At 51.1% G+C, this 10,930-nt stretch overlaps 1 long non-coding RNA gene across 1 annotated transcript; it reads right to left on the bottom strand.

Annotated features, from left to right (window-relative positions):
• Positions 1–1,776: 1,776 nt before the first annotated feature.
• Positions 1,777–9,994, bottom strand: LOC140407845 (uncharacterized). Its single transcript, XR_011939836.1, has 3 exons — positions 9,884–9,994; positions 4,836–4,948; positions 1,777–1,955 (listed from the first exon to the last, which is right to left on the bottom strand). It is a non-coding gene; the product is annotated as an uncharacterized lncRNA (long non-coding RNA).
• Positions 9,995–10,930: the final 936 nt, after the last annotated feature.

Consider the following 10,930-nt stretch of genomic DNA (forward strand, 5'->3'; position numbering starts at 1 on the left):
CCAGTACAGGCTTGGAGGGCCGAAGGGCCTGTTCCTGTGCTGTATTGTTCTTTGTTCTTTGTTCATCAGCCAGTGACTGCACCACCTCCCCCTGGGACTGGGCCACCTCCCTCTGCTTCTGTGCCACGTCGGCCAGCGCCTGGGCAATGCCGCTGATGTTCCAGGCCATGGCCTGTTGTGACTGGGCCATGCTCAGGGGCACCGCTGCAATGTCCAGGTGGCTCTGGCACTTGATTGCCTGTGAGACGGAAACCCTGTCCTGTGCCTCGGCCTGCGCCTGCACAGAATGCCCCAGGCCTTGGACATGCCGATCCATTGCCAAGACCGTTGCCCCAAATGCCTCCACCGCAGATGCCATCCGTGTGGTGTTTGCCTGGGTGACCCGCATGATCGGCACCACCTCCTGCTCCTGCACGTGGTTGGACTCCTCCAACTGTGCCTGCAGGTACTGGATGCTCGCCGACAACCCCTCATGTAGTCCCTGTGACTGCATCTCCACAATCGATGGGACTGTCCGTTCCAGAAGCCCGAAACCCATCTGGACGGCAGCTGGTTCCTAGGGTCGGCCTGAACTCCAACCGTCCGCCCAGCTGTGTGGTGCGCACCAGATAGTGTCCCAGAAGCCTCTTCAATAAAGTGCCCAACCGAGGTGAGTGTCTCTGGGTTGGTGGAGGGTGTTGGAGACAGCTGTGACGGAAAGTCAGTGTCATCCTCCGACCCGAGCTCCGGGCTCTCCTGAGTCTCGGGCGGAGGACTCTCATTGCTGCTCGGTTCGGGGGGTGGGGGGGGGGGGGGAGCTGTGGCACTGGCTGGGGCGTGGGTCACCGGATGGACCCGCCCATGACCAGCAGGTCCTGTAAGACACAAGACAAGATACATGATTAGACCATGGGCCGGGGTGTGGTGGGGGTGAGCGTGTGGATGGGGGTGGTGAGGGTGGGGTTGTTGTATGGTGAGGGTAGTGTGAGGGTGGTGTGGGGTGAGGGTGGTGGGGGGGTGAGGGTGGTGGGGGGGTGAGGGTGGTGGGGGGGTGAGGGTGGTTGACACATATGTCATAGGCAACCACAATTAAGTGGGGTCTCACTTCCTCGCCCACAGCCAAACTCCACCTCGGCGACCACCCTTTCCTCCGGGGCGCCAATCGCATTCAGGGCCCTCTCCCTCACATTCAGGTTGTGGCCGGTTGATATACCTTCAATTCACCAAGAGGCTGAGAGAGCGAGTGAACATAAGGCTTTATTAGTCGTGAACTTGCCTAGCCAGAGTCGGTTGTGCAGATGAGTGCCAGGTTATATATGGCCCCGGTGAGGGCGGAGCCAGAGGCGGAGCCCATTGGGGTTACAGTACAGTACCTGGAAGCAGCTCGTATCACCACTTCCAGGTCAAAGGTTACATTAGGTGGATACAATGGTTACAGTGTCATGCATTATGGTGAATACTTTCACCACATTCACCCCCTGTTAAAAAGTCAAGTCCAGCAGGTTGACGTGGGGTCATTACATATTCAGTCTCTCTGGAGGCCGGATCGTTCTCTTCGACCTCCTAGGCTCTGGCGGTGCGGCGGGCACGGTTGTTGCAGGTGGTGACTCCAGGGGCGTTGTGTCTGGAGCTGGAGCCTCTGTCCGGCGAGTCGGAGAGGGTTGGGGTGTGGGGGTAGACAGGGGGGTGGTGGGCGGCGGCAGTGTCGGCGTGGGACAGTACAGGAGGCCCAGGGGGTGGGGGCGGGTAGCGGGGGGGGCGCCTTGGCAGGGGCACCAGCTGATGCCAGGTCATGAAGGGAGACCATATCTTGCTGTCCGTCCTGGTGCGCGATGTAGGCATTCTGGGGGTTGGCGTGGAGCAGCTGGACCCTCTCGACCAGCGGGTCGGTCTTATGGCTCCTCACGTGCCTCCAGAGAAGGACAGGTCCCGGAGTTGACAGCCAAGGTGGAAGCGAGACCCCGGAGATGAACTTCCTGGGGAAGATAAACAAACGATTGTGAGGGGTCTCGTTCGTGGCTGTGCAGAGGAGCGATCTGATGGACTGGAGGGCGTCGGGGAGGACCTCCCGCCAGCGGGGGATTGGGAGACTTCTAGACCTGAGAGTCAGAAGGACGGCCTTCTATACCGTCGTGTTCTCCCTCTCCACCTGCCCGTTTCCCTGCGGGTTATAGCTCGTAGTCCTGCTCGAGGCGATGTCTTTGCTGAGCTGATACTGGCATAGCTCATCGCTCATGAACGATGTGCCCCGGTCGCAGTGTTAAGATGCCGTGCAGTGCCGAGGTCATGTCGGGGCAGGGGACAGCAAAGGGGAAGCGGGAGTACTCGTCGATGACGGTGAGAAAATATATATTACGGTTGGTGGAGGGGAGGGGCCCTTTGAAATTGATACTTAGGCGCTCAAAGGGCTGGGAAGCATACTACCGAGACCCTCAGCCATGGCCATCACTGACTGTGCGATGCTTTGGACACCCTTCACTCATGGTGCCAACGTTGTGCACCGGGCTCTCCACTGCGGTCGCTGCCCTAGCAGTGTTGGCCTCGGTGCCACTCAATGCCAGCACCATCTCCTGCACCCTTAGCCTCTGAGACTCCTCCAAGTGGCGATGGATCTGCTGGTGTGATGCTGACATCTCCCTCTGAATGTCCTGACCGCTCCCTTTCGTCTCCATCAGCTCCGGATAACCCACTTCCAGAGGCTCAGCATCTGGCTGGGTCCCAGCTGGGTCCTGGGATCCAGACGACCTCCGACTGCTGTCTTGCCTGGGGGTTCCTACCTCCACCTGATGTACATCATCAGGGGTGTGGTGCTCACAGGATTGTGCCCCAGAAGCCTGACCACTAATATGTCCCACCGAGGTGTGTGTATCTGTGCTGGGCCCTCTCACAGCAATTCTGATGAGAGCTTTTCCTGAGGAGACACAGAGGGCATCGTTAGCCACACATGTGGTTCAGTGGTGGGAGAGGGGGTGTTAAGGTGGGCCTGGATTAGGGGAAGAGGGAGGGAGGGATGCGGGTCACTTGGAGAGTTGGGGGTGGATGCTCCCTCGGCGGGGTGGGGGGGGGGGGGGGAGGTGTCTACTCACTCGTGCTGCCCGGTGTAGGTTGTTGACCTTCTTCCTGCACTGCTGCCCAGTCCTCTTGGTTATACTGTTGGAGCTGACAGCTCCCGCCACCTCGTCCCAGGCAGCACTGACTGCCTTGTGGCTCATCCTCTGGGTCCCCCAGGGGAACAGGATATCCCTCCTGATCTCCACCGCGTCCAGGAGCCTCCCCAGGTCAGCGCCCCCGGATCTTGGGGCCGGTCACCTCGATTGGCAGAGCAAGTGTAGTTTGAGTGCTGCTCGGACTTGTTAGCGGGGGGGGGGGCTGGCGAGCGGGGTCCTGGTGAATCGACTGGCGCGGCGTTATTTGCGGCGCGAAGCCCATGAGGCCTCCTTAACTTTGAATTGGTTTTCGGTTTCGCTGGGCCAAGCTCGGGAAACACGTGGCAATTCCCGCTCGTTACAACACTTGGAAATGTTTCCGGAAGATTGCGCCCAGAGTCTCAGAAACGGAGAATCCCGCCCACGGATTGTTTTCCTTGGTGTAGAGGAGACTGAGGGGAGACGCGATTGAGCTGTATGATATTATAAGTGGCATAGATAGAATAGGCAGGAAGAAACATAATAATAATCTTTATTGTCACAAGTAGACTAACACTGCAATGAAGTTACTGTGAAAAGCCCCAAGTCGCCACAATGCGGCACCTGTTTGGGTACACAGAGGGAGAATTCAGAATGTCCAAATTATCTAACAAGCACGTCTTTCGGGACTTGTGGGAGGAAACCGGAGCACCCGGAGGAAACCCACACAGACACGGGGAGAACGTGCAGACTCCGCACAAACAGTGACCCAAGACAGGAATTGAACCTGGGACCCAGGCGCTGTGAAGCACCAGTGCTAACCACTATGCTACCGTGCCGCCCATTCCGCCGTGGTGGAGGGATCAATGACCAGTGGGCATAGATTTAAGGTAAGGGGCAGGAGGTTTAGAGAGCATGTGAGAAAAAAACTCTTTACCCAGAGGGCGCTGGGAGTTTGGAACTCGTTGACTGAAAGGGTGGTGGAGGCAGAGACCTTTATAACATTTAAGAAATATTTAGTTGTGCACGTGCGATCATAAGGCACACAAGCCTATGGGCCAAGTACTGGAAAATGGGATTGGTTAGATGGCTATTTTTGACCGGTGTAGATGCGATGGGCTGAAGGGCCTTTTCTGTCCATTATGACTCTATGACTATTGATGCAGAGAAGAAACCAGTGATTGATCTCCCACGTAAAGTACCAATTGAACTAAATGGAAAGATTGAAAGAGAGCTCCAAGAGCTGGAAGAAAAGGTGATTACCAGAATTCCACAGCCTACAGATTAGGTAAATTCCATTGTTGTGTAGGAGAAGCTACTTGTGGGAGACGGCTACAAATTTGCTTGTATTCCAAAGATCTTAATCAAGCAATAAAAAAGAATCATTACCCTCTCCCAACACTGGAGGAGATCACGCCAGTGTCAGGAAACATTTTCAGCAAGCTTAGTGCCAGAAATCGCGACTGGAAATTTTTGCAGTTGACAACATTCAACACACTCTTGTTACAAATTCCTGTGTCTATCTTTTGTCTGAGCGAGGGTATGTTCCAACAGAAAGTAGGCGGGACACTGCAAGAGGTGCAAAGGAGCAGTCAGCAGAACTCATGGTATCCAGGTCTATGGTATAGATGAGAAAGATCAGGAAAGCTAGGATCTAGCGAAATGCCTGTTCTTCACAGGGGTGTACATACCTGACAGAGTCAAACCAACAACCTGAGAAAGGCACAATACCTCAGTGGTGGAACCTCCAGGAGACAAGCCAGAGTTGAGATGTTTCCTTGGCTTGATCCAGTACATGAGATCTTTCATATCTCATGTCAGAACACACAACAAACCTTCCAGAGCTGGTAAAGGAAGATGTTGAGTACTATTAACCAGAGCTCCATCACAGGAGTGTTGGCAAACTTTTTAAAAATAAACATTTTATTAGGGCATTTGTAGTTTTATAATAATAACGATAACAGCAACATAAACATGGTACATAAAACATTTCCATTTCTATCACACAATAGCAAAACCCCCACCCCCCCAGATTTCTGCACCTGCCGGCATTTTAATTTTCGCCGAGAAAGTCGCCAAACGGCTGCCATCTCCGGACGAACCCCAACATTGACCCTCTTGGGGCGAACTTTATTTTCTCGAGACTGAGAAACCCAGCCATGTCACTAACCCAGGTCTCTAATTTTGGGGGCTTCGAGTCCCTCCATATTAACAGAATCCGTCTCCGGGCTACCAGGGAGGCATAGGCCAAGACGTCGGCCTCTTTCGCCCCCTGGACTCCCGGCTCTTCCGACACTCCAAAGATCGCTACCTCCGGACTCGGCACCTCCTGTGTTTTGAGTACCGTGGACATTGCCTTAGCAAAAGCCTGCCAAAACCCTCCAAGCTTCGGGCCTGCCCAAAACATGTGGACATGATTTGCTGGGCCTCCCGCGCACCTCGCACACCTGTCCTCTACCCCAAAAAACTTGCTCATCCGGGCCACACTCATGTGTGCCCGGTGAACTACCTTGAATTATATCAGGCTAAGCCTGGCACATGATGAGGATGGGTTAACCCTGCTTAAGGCATCCGCCCACTGACCCGCCTCTATCTCTCCCCCTAGCTCACCTTCCCATTTGCCCTTTAGCTCCTCTATCTGAGTTTCCTCCGACTCCATAAGTCCTTTGTAGATATCTGATACCTTCCCCTCTCCCACCCATGTTCTGGAAACTACCCTGTCCTGTATCCCCCTGTGGTGGCAGAAGCGGGATTGTCGGAAACTGCCTTCTCAGAAAATCCCATAGCTGCAGATATCTAAACCCATTCCCTGCTGGCAGTTCAAATTTCTCCCCCAAATCCTTCCAGCTAGGGAAGCTCCCATCTACAAATAGATCTCCCACCCTCTCAATTCCTACTCTCTGCCATCTCCGAAACCCTCCATCCAGCCTTCCCGGCACAATCCGATGGTTGTTGGAAATCGGGGCCCAGATCGATGCTCCCTCCACTCTCCTATATTTCCTCCACTGCCCCCAGACTCTCAGAGCCACCACCACCACCGGGCTTGTGGAGTACCGGGCCGGCGAGAACAACAGAGGTGCCGATATCAGTGCTCCCCCCCTCACCACCCACTTCCTAATCATGGCTATATTAGCCGCCCAGTAGTAGTTACAAACGTTCGGCAGCGCCAACCGACCCTCCCCCTGACTGCGCTCCAACAACACTTTCTTCACTCACGGGGTTTTACCCGCCCACATAAAGCTCGAAATCACCTTATTCACCCGTTTAAAAAAGGCCCTCGGAATATAGATAGGGAGATACTGAAAGACAAACAGAAATCTGGGGAGGACTGTCATTTTCACGTTCTGTACCCTCCCCGCCAGTGATAACAGGAGCATGTCCCATCTCCTAAAGTCTTCCTTCATTTGCTCTACAAGCCAGGACAAGTTTAACTTGTGCAATGTCTCCTATTCCCGATCCACCTGGATTCCCAGATAGCGAAAGCTCCTTCCTACCATTTTAAACGGCAGCTCTCCCAGTCGCCTCTCCTGCCCCCTCGCCTGGATCGCGAACATCTCGCTTTTCCCCATATTCAATTTGTACCCCGAAAACCTGCTAAATTCCCCTAAGATCCACGTAATCACTCCCGTTCCCTCTAATGGGTCCGAAATGTACAGGGACAGGTCATCCGCGTAAAGTGAGACCCGGTGTTCTACCCTCCCCCAGACCAGCCCGTTCCATTTCCTGGAAGCTCTTAACGCACTAGCCGAGGGTTCCGACTCATATAACTTTCTATAAAAGTCCTTAAACACCTCATTCACCCCCACTAGGTCCAGGACCGCATTCCCACCTCTGTTCTTTACTCTTCCCATCTCCCTGGCCGTCTCCCTTTTCCTCAGTTGGTGTGCTAGCATTCTGCTGGCCTTTTCCCCATACTCATACACTGCTCCCCTTGCCTTCCTCAGTTGTCCACCGCCTTCCCTGTAGATTACAGCGCAAACGCCACCTGTAACCTCTGCTGCTCCTTCAGTAGCCTCGCGTCCGGGGCTTCTGAATATCCCCTATCCACCTGGAGTATCTCCCCAACCAACGTATCCCTCTCTGCTCGTTCCACCCTTTCCCTATGGGCCCGTATCGAAATTAACTCGACTCTTAACCACTGCCTTCAGAGCTTCCCACATCGTCGCTGCAGAGACCTCCCCCGTATCATTTATTTCCAAATAGTTCTGGATGGACTTGCTCACCCGCCCACACACACCCTCATCCGCTAATAGTCCCACATCCAAGCTCCATAACGGGCGCTGCCCTCCCTCCAGACTAACCCATAGATCCATCCAATTGGGACATGAGCCGACACCGCGATTGCCGAGTACTCGGTATCAACCACTCCCGGCAGTAGAGCCCTGCTCAGGATAAAAAAGTCGATCCAAGAATGTACTTTGTGCACATGGGAGAAAAAAGAAAACTCTTTCACTCTTGGCCGTCCGAACCTCCATGGGTCCACTCCCCCCATCTGCTCCATAAACCCCTTTAATTCCTTCGCTACGACTGGCAACCTCCCTGACCTAGATTTTGACCGGTCCAATCCTGGATCAATGACTGTATTGAAATCTCCCCACATGATCAGATTATGTGACTCTAGGTCCGGGATCTTACTTAACACCCGCCTCATAAATTCCACATCATCCCAGTTTAATGCATAGACATTCACGAGTACCACCCGCATCCCCTCAAGCTTCCCACTCACGATAATGTGCCTGCGCCCCGCGTCTGACAAGATTCTCCCTGCCTCAAATGCCACCTGTTAAGTGCCAGCAAACTTAATGAAGTAGAATGCAAAGAGACAAATTTGTCATTCTAAAACAGAGATAAATGTCATTCTGCAAGTAGTTGCTTCTACAAAAGGACTACAAGTGGCTCTGGCACAAGATGGGAAGCCAATAATGTTTGCATCCAAAAGTCTAACAGTGTTGAGAGCAGATATAGCAACATAGAAAGTGAGCTTTTGAATGGGAGAGGTTCCATACGTATCTCTGTGGGGCAAAGTTCATGGCAGAGAGTGATCATTGCCACTGGAGCAGATCATAGAATCATAGGTCATAGAATCCCTACAGTGCAGAAGGAGGCCATTCGACCCATAGAGTCTGCGCCGGCCCTTGGCAAGAACACCCTACTTTAGCCCACGGCTCCACTCTATCCCCGTAACCCAGTAACCCTACCTAACCTTTTGGACATGAAGGGGCAATTTTAGCATGGCCAATGCATCTAACCTGCACATCTTTGGACTCTGGGAGGAAACCGAAGCACCCGGAGGAAACCCATGCAGACACGGGGAGAAAGTGCAAACTCCACACAGACAGCCACCCGAGTCCGAGATCTACAAGAAAATAGCTCTGTTCAGCCCCAGCAAGACTACAGAAGCTGATCCAGAGGCAAATTCACTCTGAAATACAAGTAATCAAGGGAAATGGGACTGGCAGAAGCTTACTTTGGTTGTCGCCATAGGAGATCGGAAATCTTGATGGAAAGATTCATCACAGGGATGGCATGGTGCTGCAGTGGTTAGCACTGCTGCCTCACGGCGCCGAGGACCCGAGTTCGATCCCGGCCCCGGGTCACTGTCTGTGTGGAGTTTGCATTCTCCCTGTGTGTGCATGGGTCTCACCCCCACAACCCAAAGATGTGCAGGGTAAGTGGATTGGCCATGCTAAATTGTCCCTTAATTGGAAAACAAAATTGGGTACTCTAAATTTATTTAAAAAAAGAAAAGGTTCATCACCTAGTGAATGTAACACCACCAAAACGGAGTCAAGTTAGAGCTGAGACCAGCAAAGATGAAAACTTACAGGTGCTCACTCAGCAAGTGATCCAGGGACAGCCTGATAAAGTACAAGCACAGCCAGCAATACGACCATACTGGCCTATCACATACACCTCATTAGAAGATGGTGTTCTGCTAGCCATATTCAGGAACATTGCACCCAAGATGATGGAGAGAAAACTTCTCCAAAAGAGCAAGAAGAGAGTTCACGTTTCAAGCCTGGGTGACTCTTCAAATGAAGAATTATCCAGACTCAAACGTGATCTCCCTTCTCTCTTCACAGATGCTGCCAGACCTGCTGAGATTTTCAACATTTTATGTTTTTGTTTCAGATTTCAGAATCCGCAGAACGTGCTCTTAGCTTTTTTCTCCAGAAAATACTTGAGGGCTAGAGGGAAATGGAGAAGTGTAAACTTCAAAGAGCCAGATCAAGTACTGAGTACTAGATTGGCATCTGTCAAGCCAAGCAGTATATGCTAGAAGGAAAGAAATGAGCAGCAGAAAGAAGAGATGATAGCTACTGAAGTACCACCCAGACCATGGCAAACTGGGCTGATTTATTCACACACAATCAGGAATGGCATCTCATAGAAAGTTCTCTTTTAAGGTGAAAGATTTGAAAGCTACAACGATCATGTCAGCAGTACAGGTTCTGTTTGCTGGGCCAGGGGTCCCTGAAAGAGTAATATGTAATAGTGAACAATGCTGAACAGTATGGGTTCAATGTCATCGCCTCATCACCACCTTACCCAAGAGAACACGGTTTTACAGAAAGACACGTCTAGATAGTCCATGGAATCCCCAGGAAATGCTGAGAGTCAAAGCAAGGTCCACACTTTGTTTTGTCAGTCCGAGCTATACCTCTAACAGCTAACACAAAATCACCAGCAGGGCTACTCAATGGCAGGAGGTACAAAGCAAATTTCGTCAGCAAAATAAACCTTCCAAATGAGCAAGAGGAAGTAAGGCCACAACTCACTGATGCACAGGTAGGAGCACGCCTACACGTTAACAAGCATGCCAGATCCTTGTCCAAGTTGGTGAGAGGAGAGACTGTATTTGTGCAGGGTTCTCAATCCTGAGAATCTGAAACCAAACAAAAGTTGTTGGTGAAGCAGATACTCCAATGTCTTACATCAGAGAGTGAAATCAGTAAGCAAATAGAAGGAACAGAGTTCACCTGAGCTGGTAAAGGGTCATCAGCAACAATATTAACAAGTGACAGAGCATCAGTAACATCAAGCACAACTCCGACAAGGCCAGGAGCAACATACACATCACCAGCACAGCATGCCAACTCATCACTGAGAGAAATGAATTCCAAATCCACAAGATGGAGGAACAACATCCTACCACTTAATAATGTTTTTGAGGAAAGCTAGAAAAGGATTATGAGCTGTTCGGTTTAGTTACAGAAGTTGTTCTTTAATATAGACTTTAAAAGTTAATGATTGGAACAGTTATATTGATATTTAGAGGCATTATATCTTATTAAATAAAGAGGAATGTTATGTTGTTTATGTTCAAAATAATTAGGAAACTATATTATTAGGCACATGTATGCAGAAGCATCCAAAATGCCATAATCCTCACTACTGCACTACAGCCTTGCACAGAACTAACTATATATCATTCCACAGTACATGGTCAGATCTGAGAAAGATATTTGATGTCAACTTCTGTATCTCTGTAAAATAGTGTGATTATTTCAAACTGCTGGGAAACTCAAGACTCAACACATTGATTCTTTACAAACGATTCTCGGTAAAAGATGAAACATAGAAAATATTGTAAATAGCAAAGTAACAGGCGATGGTGTATGGGGGTGAGGTAGTGCAGAGGGAGCGTTCCTCTATATCTAACCTGTCCTTGGAGGGTTAATCAGACTTTGAGAAGGGTCCTTGATCCTGACTTCATTCCTGCTATTTCCAACCTGAGTGTCTGATGCTGTGTTCTGGAAATGTTAAATATCGACATTCGTCACCTCATAACTAGCAGATATGTTTGCAGTCTCTGTTATCCCTGT

This window comes from Scyliorhinus torazame, chromosome 2, assembly GCF_047496885.1.
Source record: "Scyliorhinus torazame isolate Kashiwa2021f chromosome 2, sScyTor2.1, whole genome shotgun sequence".
In the NCBI taxonomy this organism is placed as follows: Eukaryota; Metazoa; Chordata; class Chondrichthyes; order Carcharhiniformes; family Scyliorhinidae; genus Scyliorhinus; species Scyliorhinus torazame.